Source organism: Notamacropus eugenii, chromosome 3, assembly GCF_028372415.1.
Source record: "Notamacropus eugenii isolate mMacEug1 chromosome 3, mMacEug1.pri_v2, whole genome shotgun sequence".
Taxonomy (NCBI): Eukaryota; Metazoa; Chordata; class Mammalia; order Diprotodontia; family Macropodidae; genus Notamacropus; species Notamacropus eugenii.
Window position 1 is genome coordinate 471,298,831 of NC_092874.1, and position 22,596 is coordinate 471,321,426.

A 22,596-nucleotide genomic window follows, 5' to 3' on the forward strand; every position below is an offset into this window, starting at 1 on the left:
GCTTATAGCTTCAGGGTGAATCTATCTCCCTGTTTTATGTCTTGCCTTCCAGCTCTTGCCAAGGGTCATTGAACAGGGCTATTTCTATTGTTATATTTTCCAAATAATCCTAATGATCATGATGTATGGATGGAAGATATCTTGTTGCAGAAGACCCTATCTGGCAGTGTTTTGTGCCAGCAAATCAAATAATTTTTCTTTATCAACAGGCTTAATGGAATCTTATGTTTTCTACACATTTCAGTTAATTATGAGATGATAAAGATGTGGTCTGTTGTTGAATATTGCTTGGGAAAGCCTGCTTAATCCCTAGGAACAATCAGCACTTCTTTTGATGTGCAGATGACTTTCTTAAAGATTTCGTATCAGTGGGATAGTAGGCAGACGAGTTGGTATCTTGATATTTTCTTAGCCACCTTTTTTGGTGTTAATGGGTTCCAGGATTTTTCTCTGCTTCTGATATTTTCCCCTTCTTCATATATTTTATATAATGGTTCCTTTGTGCCCTCACAATGATGTCCCCTCCAATCTGGCTTCTTTTCTTATCTTTGCTCATTTTCTGGCCTCTTGTCCCTCTTTTATCAGCCTATCAGGGACCATGATGCTCCAGTTCAGGTAAGGTACTTCCATTGGTTGTGATGAGGAAAACTGCTATAATGATGTTTGCCATTCTTTTCCATTTCTTTTCTATTTGTTGTCCTTCTATCTTCATCCTTGGATGCCCTTGGGATTCTTAGTTGGATGTCTTACCCAGTTCTTAAAGTCTGAGATGGTGTTGATGATAATCGCCCATCGTCCCTCTTCTCAGGTTTTAGAGATGAATTTATATCCTAATCCAGTGTTGCCTTTGGCAGTCATCCCTCTCAATATGACAAGAAGAGATGTTTGTCAGTGCAGGTGCTTTCTGCACTTTTTTGTTCTCCTTGTGGCAATTAATTGCATTGATTAAATTTCTAGGGAAAATCCTCAGAATCAATGTCAGTGTACTTTCTTTTTGTCTATTTCCCTTTTAAAATTTTTCAATGAATTTTTTTAATTTTTTTTGTCTTTTTTTTTTTGGAGGAAAGAAGGCAAGGCAATTGGGGTTAAGTGACTTGCCCGAGGTCCCACAGCTAATGTGTCAAGTGTTTGAGGTTGTATTTGAACTCCAGGATCAGTCTTCTATTTACTGTGCCACCTAGCTGTCCCTCAATTACTTGTTTAAATAGTTCCAAGTTTAATTGCTTTAGTTGTATCCTATTTCTTTTTCTCATTTTTATCTTTTTTTTTTTTTTTTACACATTTTGATCTTGTCTGTAAGCAGATCGCTGACCCAGAAATAATGCCCATAACAAGAACAAGTCTTTTCCTGTAGGTTAAAATATAACCGATTTCATTCTTTTTGACATTATTTGATATCATTCTAGCCAGTGCCCTCCAATATTTTTTTCAAAGAAAATATTGATGACAAAGGTGTGAGATTTTAATTTAAACAAGACTTTTGGTCTCTCCTCCCTTCTCACTGAACCATGAATTCGCATACTCACTTATCTTTTCCCATCTTTCCTGCAGTCACCCAGTATCAGTATGCATGTTGATTTAATTAAGAGGATCTTATCAAGTTCTTCATGGAAATGTTTATACCCCTTTCATCTTTAGCAGGTGATATTGGTGCCAAAGCTGTTACTATTTTCATGATGTTTCAAATTTTTTTTTTTGCAAATCCTTATAATTAATAAGATTATCATAATGACCAAATATCTCATGAAATACTTTCTTGTTGCATTTGGATACACAGTAAAACACATTCCTTGTACTGTGCTAATGAAAAACTCATTCATGTCCATGCCACAATGAGGCATCAGAGTAGGACTCTGTGTCAATGTTATGTTCATTATGAACGAAAGTAAGCTGATCATTTGGGCAGCTAGGTGGCGTAGAAAGGCATAGATAGAGGTGTGGACATGATGCCAGGAAGACCTGAGTTCAAATCTGACCTCAGACACTTGCTAGCTGTGTTGCCCTGGGCAAGTCACTTCACTGTGTTTGCCTCAGTTTCCTCATCTGAACTGGAGAAAGAAATGGCAAACCACTTTAGTATCTTGCAAAAGGGTCATAAAAAGTCAGAAATGAATGAAGAACAAACATTTTAAAGCTTTTGAGTCTTGTCATCCTTTTCTCCAGAGATTTCGTGGTAGAGAGACCAGGTCATATTAAATACACATGTGGCTGTTGAATGCCTCTAGAGAAAGACAAATGCAGAATGATACCTGAAGACTGCTTCAGTGGTTCCCATGATTTCCTTGTTTCCTAGTAAAAAAGTCTAACATTCTCAAGTGGAACCCTGGACCTCTATTTTTGCCTCTGAAAAAATCCTGTCAGTAATTGATGCAGTAAATTGCTTATTTCCTGGTTGCTATCAAGTGCTGCCAGCTTCCGATAGGAGGCTCCTGGGCTTTTAATGCTCAAGCTTGCCCAAGTGGACACTACCTCGTGAGCCTGTGGTTTGCTCTGGGATGAGTTCATTTCCTGATCCCTCCTTGCGGTTCACACACACATAGATACACAAACAGAAACATGCATACACATGCACATAGATACAGACACACATACACACATACAGACACACATACACACATGCACACACGTACACACATGTACACACATACACATATACACAAACACATGCATGCATATGTACACACACACTTGCCTTTTGCTTATTGTCGGGGGTGGCTGTTAGTGATTGCTGGCTCCCACTTACAGATATTATGGTTATCAGCGTGAGGTCTCTGTTATTTTCTAATCCCTACAGAGTCTAGACTTTCCATACTTGGGGTTAATATGTGTTTAAAGTATGTGGAGAGGGAGACCAGGATGGTGGGAAATGTGTGCTGGGTTTGGAGTCTAAGGACCTGGATTTGAATCTTGGCCCTGCCCCTTGCTATCCTTGGGGGTGTGACCTTGGGTGAATTACTCGCCCAAGCTTGTGTGTGTGTGTGTGTGTGTGTGTGTGTGTGTGTTGTGTGTGTGTGTATGTGTGTTTACACTTTAGTTTCTTCATCTGAAAAATTAGGGGTTGGACTGAATGGTCTGATGCGCATTTTCCTCCAAATCTCTGATTCTATGAAAATGTCAGAAGAAGTAGCAAGTCAGGGCCCTTTTATTGCTCTGGTAGAGAGACTGCTTTTCCCTGGTACTTGAAGTTTTGATGAATTCCCTGATTTAGAGGGAATTCTATTGCTTTAACACATTACCAGGAGAGTAAAACAAACCTGTCCAGTGAACGTTTGGCCCTAAGAGAGGTGGGTTGGTCTATTGGATAGAAAGCCAGATTTCCTTAGAGTCAAAAAGGCCTGGGTTCAAATCCTGCCTTTGATGCCCTTTGTGGTTCTAAACACATCTCTTAACCTCTCTGGGCCCCTGACAGTTCTTCAAGTTGAGGGGCAGGTGTAGATCTGCGTCGGGAAAGGGAATGTTCCCATGTGGGAGTTTCTCTCAACAAAGAAGTCACATGACTGGTCTATGTCCTGTTAACTTTAGACATTACCTGACCAGTCTAGCCTTTGGAAGTGAATGGCAAAGAAGTCTCTTTCTGGCTTTTTTTTGTTCTGAACACTGAGCTCAAGGAGCATCAGCCTGAGCCAAGAATATGAAAGGATGAGCCAGCCATGGGGCTGATCTTGGAAAGGCAGCTTTTACTCCCAAAGTTTGAAGTGGATTCTAGCAAAACAGGTGTTAAGTCCTATGAAATCATGCCTAAAAGGTCACCAACTGATCAATCCACAAGTATCTATTAAACTCCTGCTGCGCGCCAAGCCTTGTCCTAAGTGTTGGAGATACAAAGCCAGAAATAAAGTAATAATGACAGCAGCTAACACTTACATAGCACTTGCTATGTGCCAAGCACTGTGCTGAGGATGTTGTAGATATTGTATCGTTTGAGCCTCACAACAACCCTGGACAGAGGCACTAGGATTATCCCCATTTTACAGATGAGGCAACTGAGGCAAACTTGCCTGCCGAGGACCACACAGCTAATGAGTGTCTGAGGTTGGATTTGAACTGAGCTCTTCCTGACTCCAGGCTTAGCATTCTCTCTGCTGTGTCATCAGCTGCCTTAGTCGCTTCTTCCAGGGGCTTACATTCTATTGGAGGAATGATCTTGAAATGGTGGGCCACTTGCATCTTCATGAATAATGGTGGCATTTTGAAGTCATGCCCGTGTGTTTTGCTTTCATGCATTGATGGGACATTTTCCTATATCTTCAAGGGCAGCGTGGTGTGGTGGGCAGGATCCCTTGGAGTCAGGAAAAACTGGATTTTAATCCTGCCCTAGACAAATAGTAGCTGGGTAGTTCTGGGCAACTCACTTAACTTGTCTGACCTCAGTTTCCTCATCTGCAAAATCAGGGGTTTGGACTTGCTGACCTGTAAGATCCCTTCTAACTCTGTATGTGGGATTCCATTTACAAGATAGTGTCACGAGTGCCCAGGACTCTTAATTAACCCTGGAAAAGTGATTCAGTGCGCCAATGATTTTAAGGAAGCCCAGGTTATTTTTTGTTTGAACTCTGTCTTAGTGGAAGGCAACTCCCTGAATCTAACTGTGTTTTCTTTCTCCACCCAGTAGTGGAGAAACTGAATTAGTTTTGTGGGTCAGTGAAACGCATCTCAGCCTTTGAGGCTTGACAAGAGCGCAGGATATATCTGTGATAATCCTGAGAAATGAAAAATAACCCCCTCTCCCCCGGCCTTTTTGTAACTTTCCACTAGAATGCAAATCTGTGTTGTAGGAAGCCCATTCATATAAGCAAGTTCTGAAGTACTGACTTCAGCAACAACTATACTAACTGTGGATTCAGCACTTGCAGGCGCTATTGGAAATGGGACTTTTAGAGAAGATACCATCCCTGTCCTTGAAGATCCTCCAGTCTGCTTGAACCAGCAGATGATCCTTGGCTATAGTGCAAAACACATGGGGGGCTTTTTGTCTTGTTTTCAGACTAGAATTGTGATTTCAGGGAGGGTGAATTCCTAGTGTGGAAACTTTCTCTAGCAGTGCAGATCAGCCCCCATTCTGCAACTTAGAATCTTAGAGTGTTTCCTAGGGGAAGCATTGAGGCTAGTTTCCTAGGGATGGCATGAAAGGAATTACCCAGGGTCATACAGTCACTCTGTGGCAGGGGGATGACTTGAAACCAGGTCTTTCTGACTTGGAGAGTGGATCTCCCTGTACTTCACAGTATACAGCTATTTCACAGTACGTTGTTAGGGTGTTCCAAGACAAAATGCTAGGAAGGGTTGTAGAGAAAAGTTCATTTTCTAAGTGAGGGGAAGGGTGTGGGTCAGAGAAGGTACTTGGAGAAGTTAATATAATGAGACAGACAGAGAGAGAGAGAGAGAGAGAGAGAGAGAGAGAGAGAGAGAGAGAGAGAGAGAGAGAGAGAGAGAGAGAGAGAGAGAGAGAGAGAATTAGAATATGGAGAGGGAGGATTGGTAGAATCTGGAGTTTTTCTATATTGGAACCAATGGCTCAAATGGAGGGGTTAACCTTGGAAGAGGGAATTATTTAACCTTTTGAGACAGGATAGAAGGGGGGAGGGGCCCCTAGAGGAGGATGGGCTAGTTGAGAGTTATTCATTGTCTCTGTTAAACCAGAGAAGTGAGTAAATGAGAGAGAAGATTGTAGGAGAGGGATAGAAAAGAGGAAGTTTACACAGTCAGATAAAACCAGAGGATTCTGGGGCAGAGATGGGGTTCCCAAAGAGACAGGCATTTTCTTTGAGATTCCTGTAGCTCTCTTGCCATGACCATCCAATCTGCCCTAGGTGAAGGGGAGAAATGTGATGCTGTCCTTGAATGAGATAATAACAGTTTGGACAGATTAATTTATTTGTCAGTTGATCTGTTTGTAAGTCCCTTGAGTGCCAATGTGTTCTGGAACAGGGATTGATGAAAGGCATCTAAGCTGCCTCAAAGATGAGCAAGCCTTGCCGTATTTATAAATTATACCAAGGGTGTAGCTGACTCATGTGGCAGGAGCTGATTTCCTGGTCCTGGGATTAGATCTCTCCAGCCCCATGGAGGCTGAATGAATCTACCATTTCTGCAATTCTCATAAAATTCCCACTTAAGCTGTGGAGTTCACTTGCCTGCATCAGCACTCTTGAGCCATTGGACAGATGGATGTGTTGCTCAGTTTGACAGAAAAAGTATGATCTGAGTTGTGCTACAGAGTCCTCTGAATTCTAATATCTGGCATTTCTAGAGTGATTCAAGGTTGATGAAGCATTTTACAGATCTGCTCTCTCTTGAACCTCACAGTAAACCAATGAGGCAGATGATAGAAGTGTTTATAGGGGAGAGAGACTGACCCTGTGATTTTACTGGTATAGGGAACTCCCAGGTGAGGAGACTCCTTTAGCACTGCAGATAACCACTCTGTCTTTCAGGTAGACCTAGAGCTTTACTGAACCCTTAGTTAGTAACTTAACTTCTTTAGGTCAGATATTTTTTTCATTTGTTTTATCTCCAGCACATAGCACAGTGCTCGCAACATGCTTATTGATTGGTGGATTATGATCCTAGAGGACAGAGGAGAGGCCTGAGAATTTCCACTGGCTGTGAACCACATATGTAGATTATTAAAGCTTATTAAAGGCAGCTAAGTAGTTCAATGAATACAGTGTGGTCCTGGAATCAGGAAGACCTGAGTTTAAATCCAGCCTCGGATACTTACTAGCTGGGCAAATCACCTAACCTCTGTTTGCCTCAGTTCCCTCATCGGTAAAATAGGTGTAATAAACAGCACTTCCCTCCCAGAGCTGTTGTGAAAATCAAGTGAAATAATGGTTGCATAGTGCTAAGCACAGGGCCGGGCACAGAGGAGGCGCTTTATTGACTGGCTGACTGATTAAATCATTATCCACAGGGTGGGAAGGAGGGATCTGAGCACAGTTGCAGAAAGAGTATCTAAATGGAATGTGACTTGGATTGCTTTTGATTGGCTCTGTCCAAGAGGCAGGGCGATTAGAATGGAGCGGATAGTCCTCTCTTCTGCCCACATCAGGCCACATCTGGAGGAGCCCAGCTGTGCACAGTCCTGTACCACATCACACGGAGGTGTTGGGCAGTGTCTGGAGGAGGGGGATCAGAGGCTGAGTCCATGACAGATGAGGATCATTTGGAGGAAATGGGAGGCTTAGCCTAGAGAAGAGCTGACCAGGGGATGGGCTGGAGGGAGGGTGGGAAAAAGCAGCTCTCCTCAAGTTTTGAAGGACCCTCAAGGGGAAGAGGAATGAGATTTCTTTTCCTACTTGGCTCAAAGGGCAGAAGTGGCAATTGCAGAGAGGCAGACTTTGAGCCAGTGTGTGACCCAATTTCCCCTCTCCATAAAGGGAGGGTCTGGCATGTGGGGGGCTCTGAGCTCCAACGCTTGATCTCTGATGGTACCTTCTGCACAGTGAGTGATGATGAGAGAGAGCCTTGGCCAGGTTGGGTTCCAGCTTGTTCTAACCCACTGGACGCTCAATGACCTTGGCCGGGTGCAGTTTTGATGTCATCACCTTTGGTGTGGAGAGCTGCTAAAATTAAACTGTGCCTCTGGCTCAGGGGTGGGGGCATCTGGGCCTCATTTGAGAAAGTGTGCAGATACTAGGCAACTCACCCGAGGATGGAAGTTTGTTGTGGAAATGAGTTTCTGCTAATCTCCTTTTGCTAAAAGTGGCTTCTGCTTAGACCACTTGGGGCCATACACTCTCGAAAGTGTTCACTAGGATGAAACCAGAATGCAGGACAATGGAATGGTCCCTCTTAGTGCCTGGGCAGTCTCTCTCCTAATGACATGATGACCCGTGCTTTAAGTTCCGGTGGCAGTGACTCAGTTTAACTTTGCAATTTAAAAAAAATGGGCCACTAATGTAAATGCTGGAGGCAACTTGGAGGAGTAGAAGACCTGGGTTCATTTCCAGCCTCTGATAAATAAGGGCTTTGAGATCCTGGACATTCTTTCCCCCCACAATCCTCCAGGCATTCCTCTCAGCCTGTAGAGGTTTAGAAGAGATGACCATCCGTGGCACTGGACAGAGTTTACTCGCTTGGAATTCCTCCCGCAGAAGTCATGGGTTTGAGGAAAAAAGATACGATGTACACATATGGTACGTAAGCGTCATCACTTGGAGCACACATGCATATGTACACATATAGACAGATAGGGGCATATAGCACAAGTGTGTGTGTGTGTGTGTGTGTGTGTGTACATCTTTCTTCCTCTCCCCTCCTCTCCATTTCTTCTTCTCTTCTCTCTATTTCCTCTCCTCTCCTCTTCTTTCCATTTCCTCTTCTCTCTCTCTCCCACCACCCTCCCTCTCTTTTTTCTTCCCCCCTCTCATCTCACCTCCCTCATCTTTGATCCCATCTCCTTCTCCTCCTATCTTCCTTTCTCCCTCTTCACCCACTTTCACTTTCTCCAGATTATCAAATTGTTTAATTATTTGCATTTTATATATCCTTAGAGAGTTGCCTGGGACATCGAGAGGCAAAGGGACTAATCCAGGGTCATGTAGTCAATATGTGTCAGAGGTGGAACATGAGCCCATGTCTTCCTGACTTCACGAGCAACCCTCTCCACTCTGCCAACTTGTCTGTGTTTTTGTATGTGTACATGTCTGACTACCTTCTTATGAGTTCACCTACGGTGTATGATGCAACAAAAGTTGTGACTTGATTTTAATAACTGCATCCATGCTCATATAGCTCAGGGAACTGGGTGAACTCTGGAGCTGGCAAATCATTTTGGTGTTCCCTGGATCCCTTCTGCTATTTGCAATCATGTACTACTTCATGAATGTAAATGCACACTTGACATAGGCCATCTTTTAACTTTTTGGACAGAACTCAGTTTCCTCTTCTGTAAAGTCAAGGTAAGAGCTACTTTTCCTGCCTCATGGGGCTCATGTGTGAAGTGGGTTTGTAGGATTTGACTGTGCCATATAAATTCTAAATATTATTGTTTGCTCAGTAAGTCAGGGAAGAAACCCAAGGGTCATTGTCATTATTTTAAAGATGAGGAAACTGAAGGTCAGAGAGTTTAGATCGTAGTTAGTGAGAGCCAGAAATTGAACTCAACACCTTCAGATCATGCCCCATGGCCTCTTAGAAAAGAAACTGAATTTCTCCTTCAGATAGTTTCATTGGGTCACTTTTTTAAGCTGTTTGTCTCAACTTTATTTAAATTTTAAAATAAATAGAATTTATTTTGGCACGCTTCCTTGCACATCCCTTTTAAAGTACATTCCTTAAATCCGTTTATCATCCTTTACAAAACGGAGGTTGTACCCTTTATTTACATTGCTGTTGTGTGTGTCAGCCTCCTGGCGATGCTCTCTTTGCTCTGCAACATTTAACAGAAGTCTTCCCCATGGCACAGTAATATTCCACCTCATTCTCGTACCGTAATTGCTCAGCTCTTTCCTAATCACTGAACATGTACTTTACTTCCAGCTTTTTGCTATCTCAGATATTGCTGCTGGGAATCTTTTTGGACATATGTATCTATTGTTCCTGCCATCAGCCTCCTCAGGGATGTAGTCCCAGCAGTAGAATCACACTGTTGATGGGTATAAATAATTTAATCGCTTTTCTTAGCACTTCTTGGTGATGCCTCAAGGGAATCAAAAGAAGTGCTACTTAGATCTAATGTTTTATCAGTCATGTATAGTTCAGGTTCAAGGTTTGATGAAACAGTTCTTTTGTTTTTGCCACTAAAGGGATAAGTCAATTTTCCAAGAAGAGAAACCTTCAAGAGCTAACTCGGGCTTCCAGTTCTTATAACAAACTACTCCATGGGGCCTCAGTGAGTAGGACAAGCCACTTTAGACCCTTTTTGTCAGTAATGGAAAACTCCACCTCCTTGTCTTGTGCCTCTGGTACACATCTGCAAGAGGGTTAATGTGTGTCCAATGGGAAGAGGTTTGTGTTCATGAGTAAAATTAAACTGTCCCAGGGACTTTAACCCATGACTTTGTCCTCATTAGAACAGTTTTCTATCCAGCCAGGCTGGATCTTAGGGAGAGAGGTTTGTGCTCATGGGTAAAGTAAAATTTTGACTTAATTAGCACTATTCTATCCAATTAGATTGACCAATCAAAGATGGTACTTGAAGTCACCAACCCAAAAGATCATTTTATCATGGATTCCTTTAAGGAGACTTCACTCATTTATTGCCTACTCTGAGTAAAATACTATAAATTTCCTATATGCAACATCAGAGCACTTTTGGAAAGAAATATTGCTCAGAATGAACTTCACAATCTAATTATGTAGACTGTCATGGAAGTGTTTTGCATGACTACACATGGATAACCTATATTAAATTGCTTGCCTTCTCAGTGGGGATGGGTGGGGAGGGAGGAAGGGAGAGCAGTTGGAACTCAAAGTTTTAAAAACAAATGTCAAAAATTGTTTTTACATGCAACTGGGAAATAAGACACCCAGGCAATGGGAAATAGAAATCTATCTTGCCCTACAAGAAAATAGAGGGGAAGGGGATGAGAGAAGGCAGGGCTGTGGTGGAAGGGAGGGAAGATTGGAGGAAGGGATAATGAGAATGTATCATGTCTTGGGATGGGCAGAGGAGAGAGATGGGGAGAAAATTTGGAACTCAAAATCTTGTGGAAGTGAATTCTGAAAATTAAAAATAGATAAATAAAATTTTTAAAAAAAATCTAATGTAGATTAGCTCTGGAACAGACTCTAGAACAGGGGTTTTTTGTATGTCTTAGACCCCTTTGGTATCAGTCTCAGAAAGTTTATGGACCTTTCTCAGAATCATGGTTTTAAATAATTGAAGGAAATTCTAAATTTTAGTTAAAGGTCAGTGAAAATGAAGATATCATTTTTTTTCCAGTTGAGTTCATGGACCGTCTGACACCTCTCAGTGAGTCTCTTATGGGGTCCATTGGCCACAGGGTAAGAACTTCTGCCCTAAAGAGTAAATCAGCCCCTACGTTTTATATAGAAGGAAAATGAGGTCCAGAGAGATTAAGGATCTGGCCCAAACTCATCCATGTAGTGAGCTATATAACTGGTAATTGAACCTACTCCCCTCACCCCCCGCAGTGCCAAATCCAGCTACTCATCCCCTCGATTCCTCTGGGTACACCTTGTTCCTCCCCCCATAGAATGTAACACAGAACGTAAGGTCAGAAGGTGTCTTTATCTTGGCCTTCTTAGCACCCAGCATCCTAGATGGCACATATTCTGTACTTAATTAAATGAATGCTTATGAAATGGTCACTTGCCCATTTTTTTATTCCTTTTTCTCTTCTGAAACACAAATTGGTGGCCCTGAAGACATTACTTCTTAGAGCCAGTGTCATGTTTGCACTTCAGCTGATCACACTGTCTGAGCTTGCAGTCCCGTAGAATTCTCTTCCAGGTTTGAAGGGAGCCCTGACCTGCAGGGGGAAGGGTCATCCTACCGTCCAGGGGATAGAGACGTCCATTGTTCCTGGTGGTGTTTTGTGGTATGTTCTTGCAGTCCAGCCTGCTGGGGGATAGATGACTTACGTGCTGAGTCATCCCTTTTTCCATCCATTCTCATAATGAATGTAACCAAATCCAAAGAGACACATGGCCTGTGATCAGAAACTAGCTGAAGAACAGATGTCCCTTTCAGGGTTAGGTGGGTTATACACATACCCTGCCCCCATATTTCTTGGCACCTGCTTTCACCATCAAAGGACCTTCCATCATCTGAATAGGCAGCATGGCCTTGAGTAGGAAGAAGACATGTGGGATAAAGCAGAGACCGTACAGACCATTCCAGACATCTGTTTGCAGGGGCTTACGTGAACAGTGGGGAGCTGATGTCTTTTCTTTGATCGCCCTCAGGGCCTTGGATGAGCCTACCAGTCTAATGAATTCATGGAGTGTTGCAGCATGCTGAGGCCCATGTGAAGTGCCTTGTTGAATTTCAGAAATAGCAGAAGGGGAAGGTCTTGCCTGTGAGGACCTTCTGGTACCATATGACAGAGAGTGACTAAAGCCAGCACCAAAAGAAAATGGTATGCAGGAATGAGCATGAAAGAATGTTCTCTAATATCAAAGAAGGCTTTAGATTTTGTATATTTGACACAGAATAAAATTAGGAGCTGTCAAGCAACCAGAATTTCTTTAAGGGCTCGCTCACAATCATGCATAGATGTAAGTTCAAGGCTGGAAGTGAAACGAAAAAGGCAGAAATGCTAGCTTTGGAGTCTCTGGCCTCAAGAACATCACTTTCTGTTGGAGCCATGCTACAAACATTTCTCAGATAGGGAAGAGAAATGTCCTTTCCTATGAAACAGCCTATCTGGATGGGAAGTGAATTGGTGCCCCACAGCGAACATTTCTGAATGTGCCCCCTTATTCATTGCCTTGTAGAATCCACTCTGACTAGAGACTCCTGCAGTACTTCGTTTTGGTGTGGAAATCACCCCAAGATCTCACAGCCTATGCTAGAAGCCTGGGAACTCTGATGAGTCCAACCAGAAATGTTGTCCAAGGATGGATTGGACTGAGTGGTCTCTTAGCTCCTTTCTTAAATCTGAGATTCTGGGCTTTGGGAACCAGCCTGGGTAAGTTCAGGGAGGATCACCACCAGATTTTCTCAAAGATTGTCTAATAAGTCATAGAAGGAAAATCTGTATATATGGGTGGAGAGAATATCTGTGCTAACCAGGTCCTGGGCATCAGCATGGCAGAGTGGATAGCATATTGGACATAGAGTCAGGAGGATCTGGTTCAAAATCCCCCACAGATGCTAGTGTGATCCTGGACAAGTTTTAATCTCTTTGTGCCTCAGTTTTCTCATCTGCAAAATGAGGGAGGTGGTGGTGTAATGCATGAACTCAAAGAGCCCTTTCAACTCTAAATCTGTGACCCTGTGATTGCTGAGACAAGTAGGAAGTACTAGAATGCTTTGACAGATTTGTGTCCTCGATGTGGCACCTGTTAGTGGCAAGGAGGTACATCAGTAGATAGAATGCTGTGTCTGGAGTCAGGGAGACCTGAGTTTAATTTCAGCCTTGGATATTTGCTAACTATATGACTCTGGGCAAGTCATTCTTAACATCTATTCACCTCGGTTTCCTCATCTGAAAAATGGGGATAATAAATGGGAATAACAGTTGTTGTGAAGATCAAATGAGATAATAATTGAAATGCACTTAGGCCATGACCAACACATAGTAGGTGCTATATAAATGGTATCCATTCAAGTACTATGCTGGACCCTGGGAAGACAAAGACAAAAATGAAGCCCTCAAGGAGCTTATATTCTATTACGGGAGGGGAAGTACACCCAAATGAATGAATACAATCGATCTATAAAATGAACACAAGATTTCACAAGCTCAGTGCCATTCGTGACTCTTCCCTTTCTCATACCCCATCTCCAATCAATCACTCCATCTTGGTTCTTTCATTGCTCACCTTCTCTCCATTCACACAGCCACCACCCCAGTTAAGACCCCTATCATCTCTTCTTTCTACTCCAGTTCATCCACCATAGTCATTTTCCCAAAGTTCATGTCTGTCATCCCTTACCTCACTCGATAAACTTCGGTGGCTCACCATTACCTCTAGGTCGAATATAAGTTCCTTTGCCCTTAAAAGCTAGGTCCCAACTACCTCTCCAGCCTCATGATGCAGTATTCTACTCTGTACCTTCTAGAGTCCAAGCAAACCTGCCTTCTTCCTTTTCCTTCTACGTGACTCTCTGTCTCTATATCCTGGCTTTGGGTCTTTGTAGCAGTTGTCTCCCATGCCTAGAATGGACCTCTTTCTCACCTCTTCACTTCCATGTTTTAGAATCCTTGGTACCCTTCCAGACTCTACTGGAGGACCACTTTCCATATCATGCCTTTCCTGGTCCACCGGCCACTAGTGTCTCTCTTCTGTGTATTTTGCTTAGACCTACATACATTAGTGTTGTCTTCCATGGTAGGATGCCAGCTCCTGGAGGTCAGGGCTCATTTCAGTTTTTTCTTTGTTTCTCTAATACCTGGCCCATGGTAAGCACTTAATGAATCCCTGTTGATTGATTGATTGTCTTCCGGTTAATTTTCCCTCTTCCCTTTTGCTTTTCTGCTTCATTTCTGTCTAACTGCCAGATCTTAATTTCTTTCCTCCTCTGTCTCAGATCTTGGTCCTTTTCTGTATATCTAAATTTGCACTCTAGATGTCCATCAGTTAATCAATACTTCACTCATTTTTTAATTCTGGGGAACATAGCTAATTATTGAGGCACAGGCTCAACCATTAGGAAGGGCAGCTATGTGATACAGTGGATGAAGTGCTGGACCTGGAGTCAGGAGCACTCAACATCTTGAATTCAAATCTGGCTTCAGACACATACAGCTATGTGATTCTGAGCAAGTCAGTTAACCTTGTTTGCCTCAGTTTTCTCATCTGTAAAATAAGCTGGATAAGAAAATGGCAAACCACTCAATTTTCTCTCAAGAAAATCCCGGATAGGTTCATGAAATTTGGACATGAATGAAATGACTGAACAGCAACAATTTGGGTGATATTCTCCATTGGATATGTGATCTCCTAGATGTGGGTATTCCTTTCAGTTATGCAGATGACCCATTCAAGGCTGCCCATCCTGTGTGATGGAGGATGTTGACAATTAACTATCTCTGTTTTCTGGAGGACAGCCTAGCCACGTAGGTGAAAAGTTCACCACTTTTAAAATTAGTTCTTAAGCCGTGGACACCCATGAACTTATCATAAGAATAATGTCAGCATAATAAATTCGAGTGTGTATTAATTTGTATCCAGACATGCAATGGGAATTGTTTTAATGATTATTCCCATTTCTCTAGCCCCTTTAAGATTCACAAAGGGAATTTCTCACTACAACCTTGGGAGGTGAATATACTGATAACATTATCCCCAATTTCCAGATAAAGAAGCAGTATACATACATACATACATACATACATACATACATACATACATATATATGTAAACACATATACATGAGACTCATTTGAAGATTATGTTGGCCACCAAAGGAATAACCATAGCCAAAGCCAAAGCTGACCATTATGTAATGCCTGAGTTAGAAGGACTTCAGGAGCTAATCAGAGCAGAATTGGAAAGTGCAATCAGCCAGGCAGGTATTTATTGTGTAGGGTAAGGATTACAAACTTGATTATATAATAGAAAATATCAGTGTGAACAGGAAAACAATAAAACCTCAAATGATTATAATTCATATTTATGCAGTGCCTTCTACTCAAGAACTTGAAGATCTTGACAAGTATTAAATTAATTCTAGGTAACAAGCTATCATTATCTGCTGTCTCTCCATGAGAAAGAAAGATAAGCCTGTGGTTCAACAAGTGTTGAGGGGGGGAGGCAATTTTCACTCCTCCAAAGAACAAAGAGAAGATGGGAGCCATATTTCATAAACCAGGGCTCAGCATTGGTGTTAATTTGCCTTCCATTTCATTATTCAAGGCATCGTGTGACATCAGGCAGATGTGTAAGTTGGGTGGGGTGAAGAGGGTTTTCTTGGCCCCAGGGTGGTGTGTATTTCATGGATAGTCATGGCATTTGTAGTCAGTCACTCAGCAGCTTAGAAAACTGGAGCTTAGAATGTAGTAGTGGAGGGCTTGGAGGGTCCCTTCCAGCTCCCAAATAAGATCCTATAAATGCTATGATACGGAGCTGTCCATCTACTGTAACCCCTTCCTTATACAAATGAGGAAACTGAGGCCCTCAGAGAAGAAGTGACTTATGCAGCATCACACAGAAGTTCATGGAAGTTAAGCAGGAGCCACTGAGCATAGAAAAAATAAAACCATCTGTGCCCTTGAGAGGCTGATGTACTATTGGGGAAAAATATGTTTATACATCGATATATACGAAATGCAAACAGTAAATTCAGTGTAATTTTGGCAAGAGCTGAGAAGGGGGTGACAATTCCAGCCTCTTGCTCTCTTACATGAGTTGTATTAATCATGGCGGATGTTTCTGTAGGATATTATGGTTTCTATGTGATTTGATCCTCCCTATAATTCTGTGAGGTAAAATGTGATTATTATCTCCATTTTATAGATCAGTAAAGTGAGTCAAGTCAACAAATCAGCACCTACTGTGTACCAGGTCTTGTGCTAAGTTCTGGGTATACAAAGAAAGGCGAAAGACAATGCCTGTTCTCAAGGAGTTCCCAGCCCAGAGAGGGCAAGGATTTGTTCATGGTCATACTAGTGTCTGAGATGGTAAAGGGTTCCCTTTGTGCTTCCATGCTCCTGGTGCCTAGCACAGTCCCTAACCCTAAATGCACACACTTGGTACTTAATAAATGCTTATTAGGGTAGGATGTGAGCATTAGTTTTGACTTATAGTGCAGTACTGTTTCCAGATGGCATTTTCTATAACAATGATCGATTCTCTATTTAGCATCTGGATTGCCTTTGTAACCCCAGTAACAAACAAATTGTCAAAGCTTTATAAATGATTTTTGTCTGATTGAATTATCCCAGATGTGGCATGGTTTTTGGATGAGTGGCTCTTCAAAGAATCTTTGAAGGATGAAAAACTGTGATTTTAGTAGTAGGATGAAGAATGGATACCCAGAGGGAATTATTTCTGTGCAAAAGACCATCGGTGTGTGCATGTATGTATTCGTGTGTGTATATGCATGTTTGTTTATGTGTGTTGTTTTGTGGGGTGTGGAGAATCTTCCTCCTGTTTGAGAGAAGAAGAAAGAGCTGTACCTGGTGAGACACGTGCATGAGATCACTGTGTCAACTGCAAAGCGCTTTCTTGCTATTCTGAATGATTGCTTGTTGGCATTAATTATATTGCGGCTACAAGGACAGTTACATGGACATGTGATGTATGACCAGGGCTGTGACCAGGCTGGGGAGGGGAACGAGGAGAGATTTTTCAATGTTTGTTCTTCCCCAAAAGATGCATCATGAATTAGCGGAGAGAGTGGTGGCATCAATTCCAGTGATGCCCTAGTGTCCCCAGGATCAAGTATAACATCTCTTTGGCTTCTAAAGCCTGCCATTATTTTCACACACACACCCCCACCTTTAATCTCCTTTCTCCTTACATCTCCCTGTGTCCTCTTTGATCTAGAGACTGATCTCCTTGTTATTTGTCATGCTAGACACTCCAACTCCCAACCTCAGGTGTTTTTATGTCTCCCTCCCTCCTTCCCCCTCTCCCTCTTGTTCTCCCTTCTTCTCTCTCACCCTCTCTCCCTCTCTCTTACCCTCCTTTCTCCTCGTTCCTCCTCCTCCTCTTTCTCTTTTCCTTCTTTCTGTCTCTCTCTGTGTCGGTCTCTCTGTCTCTATCTCTCTCCCCCTCCCTCCCTCCCTCTGCTTTCTGACCTTCCTACCTTATTTCAAGTTTCAGCTGAAACCTTACCCTCCACTAGAAGCCTTTCTGGGTCCCCTTAATGCTAATGCCTTCCCTTTGTTGATTATCTCCACTGTATCTTGTACACATCTCATTTGTATGTAGCTGCTTGCACACCATCTTTCCCATTAGAATGTGAGCTCTTTGGAATTGTCTTTTCCCTTTCTTTGTGTCCCAGTGCTGAGCATGGTGTCTGGTGTGTAGTAGGTGCTTCATATGTGTTTGTTGACTTGACTTGCCCTGGAGCCTGGAAGACATGCTCACCCTCTAAGTCCATTTGTTCCAGGAAGCAATGTTGCCTCATATTAGACAAGTCACCATCTGTTAGCCTTTTACCCACCAATCATACTTTTGGGCACAGACCCCCAAAAAGTTCAGAAGAAAAGGAAGGGTCTCATAGATGCCAAAACAGTCCCGGCAAGGGCTTCTTTTTATCCGATTAGAAGCAGAGTGGGCATCTGTTGGCTGGGGAATGACTGAGTGCAGAGGAAGGATATTGCACCATAAGGAATGATGAAGGGGAGATGAGGAAATTCAGGCCTGGAGACAATATGAGCTAGATGGCCCAGGCAGCCAGATATTTAGAGTCCGTGAGACTGGAGGACAGAAGGGTGATGGTTTAACTCCACGGCCAACGGTTGGGAATGTCCTTGTCCTATAGGGAGGCATGTGAGCAGCTCCCAAAGGTGCCAGACTCTGTAACACACACACCCACCCAGCTTCACCTTCAGGACATTCTGGTGCACTGATCTCCAAGCCTGAGCTGGGAGGGACCATACTGCTAGATCTTGGAAAAAATGTCCTGTTCTATAAACAGTCTGGGTCTGCAAGACCATTTGTAGCACTCTATTTTCCTTTGCAAACTCCCAGAGGAGTCTCTGGTTTATTTTTTTCCTGACAGCCCAGCCAATCAGATCTTCCTGGCCAATAGTCCTTTTTTCATTTTTCTCTTTTCACTGGAAAGGAAGTTCAGGAATGGCTAACAGTTTCTCCTGAAACACCAACAGAGTTCCTGCCCACATGGAAATGCTGGAATCATCAATGGAAAGCCAGAGGGGAACTCAGTGGCTGTCTCGTCCCATACCTTTATTTTCTAGAAGTGGAAACAGCCCAGAGAAGAAAGAGGATTTTCCCAGTCTCACACATATAGGAAGGGACAGAAGTAGGACCAGAGCCTTGGTTCTTGGTTCTGAGTCCAACCCTGACTCTGCCTGCTGCTTCTTGCGGCTATGGGCTCTGGTTTGTCCTTTCATTCTTCCTAGAAGATGTCCCTCTCCTCAAACAAAAATGTAATCAACATCAAGTGGTCTGACCAAGAAAAGGATCTGGCAGACTCCTATCCCTTTAACTCCACTTCTCTTTGGAAGTAGCATGAACCTGGAAGCCAGAATACTGCCTAGTTGTGTAATCCCATGCACCTTTTCTGGCCCTCACTTTTTCCATCTGTAAAATGGGCTTGCGTGGTCTTTAAGCACCTTTCCCATCCTAACAATTTGGGGTTATAGAAACGTTAGATCCTAGAGTCAGAGATTTAGAGTTAGAAGAGACTGGGGAGCTCTCATTGAATCCCCCCGATTCTATGGAGGAAGAAACTGGGGCCATGAGAGGAAGGGGCCTGTGTAGAGTTACACAGGGTAAGGTGCAGAGCCAGTGCTTGAACCCAGATCCTCCAGGCGCAATTCTCCAGTTCTTTTCTCAGCACGTTAGTAATTGAATTATCTGATGTCTTTAAAAAAATCAGACTTTCATTAAATTTAACAGGTTTTTATGAAGTGCCTGACACTTGTCAGGCAACTGTGGTGAAGCCCTGGGAGCACAAAAACCCAAAGACAAGGTCCTGCCCTCCAAGAACTGATGGAGACTCTTTTGACAAAGCTGGGCTGGCTTTGGGCACACTTTTGGGATGAGTCCACTTGACTCTTTTGAGAAGTCAGGAAATGCAACGTTCCTTTGGTCATATTGTATGTGGTGAATGATGCCCAGTGGAATCGCTGGTGATGCTGTATGGCAGACGCTATTGCAAAGGATACTCTGTAGAAGTGCCAGATACCTGGTGGTCACTGTACCAAGAGAATGTCAGGCGCCTCCGCTATTGGGTCTTCATTTTATTTATTCAATCAAAAAGTATTGATGGAATCCTAGTGGTCAGTCCATTTAGAGGTCATGTGGGGTGATGGAGGGAGTGCTTCCTTTGGAGTCAGAAGAGCACTGGGTTCAAATTTCACCTCAGATGCTTCCTAGCTATGTGTGGATAGACATGCCACTTGCTTTCTCTGGGTCTCAGTGCCTATAGTACTTACTTCGTAAGATTCTTGTGAAAAACAAATATTTTACCCACACATATACACTTGTGTGCATAACATAATGTATAATTCTATTTCCTTTATTAATATAAATAATTTCATATACATTCATATATATTATTAATAACACACATTTCTATAGTTTTATATCATATTGAATATAATTATATATAAAGTGTATATGTATCGATACATGTATAAATAAAATAGACAATATATTATATGTAATTTACAGATTGTTCAGAGTGTCCCAAAAGTCTTAGTGCAATTTCAAATGATTAAAGTTTAAAACCTCACTAAGACTTTTTGGGACACCTTATATAACATTAAGTATTTTTTATGTAATTTGTATAAAATTTGGCCATCTAAATATCAGTTGCTTATTGTTGTTATTTCACAATAATGTATTAAATACCTATGATGTAGTGTATTAGGTGCTGGGAGTAAAAAAGATAGATATGATGTATGGGTACATCCTGAATTGGGGAGGGGAGGAAAGAGATTTTTCAATGTGAATTCCTCTGACACGTGCTGATTGTTGTCACCTTGGGCAAGTCCCTGAACTTCTTAGGGCCCCTGGGCAATTTTCAAAGATTGTTAATTAAGCAGAGTTGTTCTAATTTAGTGGAGGGGATTTCCACACCAAGAATTCCCATCACTGATGAAATCACAGGTCTTGGGGTGGAGTGGGAAACTGGATTATTAAGTGCCTCGCATCATAGCTGCAGAACTGGGGAAACCTCAGTTAATCTAACCAATTCACTTTACAGATCAGGAAACTGAGGCCTAGAGAGCTTTAAAATTTTGTTATTATTAAAATTTTCAATTCACTGCTGCTTCTATTTGAAAAACAAACAAAAAAACCTTTGTAACACATATATACAATCTATACATACACATGTGTATGTATACCCACACATATATGTGCATATATCTGTATATGCATGTGTATGTGTATATACTCACATATAAAAATCAAGCAAATCAAATTCCTCAGTGGGCCCAGGGAGGTGAACTGATTTAGGATCCTTGCTCTAGAGCTGGAGGAACCTCAAGAGGTCTTCATTTTAGAGATGAACAAAACTGAGGCCCAGAGAGGTTAATCAACTTGCCTGAGGTCAAACAAATAGTAAATAGAAGACCCAGGATTTGAGAGATAAGAGAGATTTTTTAATAATGTGTTTCCCTAAATTAATTTCTATTTATTTTTCCCTGTCAGCTATTCTCCTGTACTAGTCTCACCTAATGAATGTGCTGAGGGGATGTATGGAAGGAGAGGTCAAGATCTGGGGAGTCTCGTCTGTGTTTACCAGGTTTATCAGCAGTGTCTTCTATCCCTCAGCTGGTTGCTCTGCTAGAAGTTTCTAGAGGGGAAAGAAATGGTCTTCTTACATAGCAGGCTCCATTTCCTATCATGCTAATCTAAACATTCCTTGTTTTCCCAAACTGAATTCCCAGCTGAATTTATGAGTGGGGACACAGGCTGGAGCAGCATGATCGCAGAGGGGAACTCAGGAGGGGACAATATTCAGAATGTTCTTTCCAGGAAGGAGGTGTGGCTCGGGTGTCATGGGTGGATGGACCGGCTGGAAAAGAGGTTCACGATGGCATAGCAAGGTGGATTTAGCATGTTTATAATGGCTTGGTTCCTCGTCATGGCCTTTGCTATGGCCTCAGCGGCCTTAGCCAAGTATAAAGGAGGAGCAAAGTGAGGCTGAAACAGGACATAGCTCCCTGGTTTGGGATCCTGTCTTTAGTGCTGATTAACTGTGTGACCATGAATAAGTTATTGATCTTCTCTGAAGTTCATTTTCATCATGTGTAAAGAGAGATCATACTTGCCATATCTGTGACATAGGGTTACTGTGAAGAAAGTGCTGTGTAAAACAAAGTTTGACCTAGATGCAACTCTGATAAAGACTCTAGAGGGGAAAGGGGCGCCTGTAAATCAAGGAAGACTGGTATTCATCTATCTGTCCATCCATCCTTCCATCCATTCATCCGTCTACTCATCCATCCATTCCATTCCATCCATCAATTTATCCATCTATCCATCCACCCACTCATCCACTCATCCATCTATCCATTCATCCACACATCTACTCTTTCATCCATTTCATTCCATACATCCATTTATCCATCCATCCATCCATCCATTCATCCTTCCATCCATTTATCCATCCATCCATCCATTCATCCATCTATTCATTCATCTATCTATGCATTCATCTATCTATCCATTCATCTACTCATCCACTCATCCATCCATCCACTCTTTCATCTACTTCATTCTATCCATCCATTTATCCATCCATCGATTCATTCATCATCTATCTATCCATTCATCCATCAGTTCATCCACTCATCCATTCAGTCAATAGACAGCAATATGTACATGACAGAGACAAAAATGTTTTGAAGGTTTCAAGCTTTATCCTTTCCTATCTAGTAAGCAAACTTATTGAATGTCTGATATTTGCTTCAATGATGCAAAATACATTTTTTCCCTTGAGATTCTAACAGCATCAAATTGATTCGGTAACATATCGATTGTGGCCATTGCTGGAGCCTGTTTTCAAAAGCTTTGTACACACTCCTGGGTACTGAGTTCGCAGCCAGCCATAAACTGGCTTGAGACTCTTCTGGAAATATTCTTCCCCCTTTTCTGGTTCTTTTCTTGCCTGGCTTCTGGCCCCTCTTATTCCTTATCTGTTAAACAGAAGCTTTCATAAAAAAAAAACCCTGTAATCATTCATCTTTTTGTAAAGCCTACACATCCCAAATCGTGTGTAGGCAGGAGAATTCTCCTCTGCTAGTTCTTTGAGTCTGTGTAATGAGGAGCAATCACTGGCATTCTGTTGCTCGCAGAGAGCTAGGACTATTTGTA

General features: G+C 42.3%; 1 protein-coding gene and 1 long non-coding RNA gene across 7 annotated transcripts in view; both read left to right on the forward strand.

Moving 5' to 3' along the window:
• The window catches only part of LOC140497688 (uncharacterized), a 53,146-nt gene extending 31,387 nt beyond the window's left edge, over window positions 1-21,759 (forward strand). The window contains exon 2 of the long non-coding RNA XR_011964814.1: window positions 1-21,759. This exon is cut by the window's left edge and continues 12,933 nt beyond it. This is a non-coding gene — a long non-coding RNA (uncharacterized lncRNA).
• PDE1C (phosphodiesterase 1C) overlaps window positions 1-22,596 on the forward strand; it is a 573,123-nt gene that overhangs the window by 344,916 nt on the left and 205,611 nt on the right. The window lies entirely within an intron of this gene.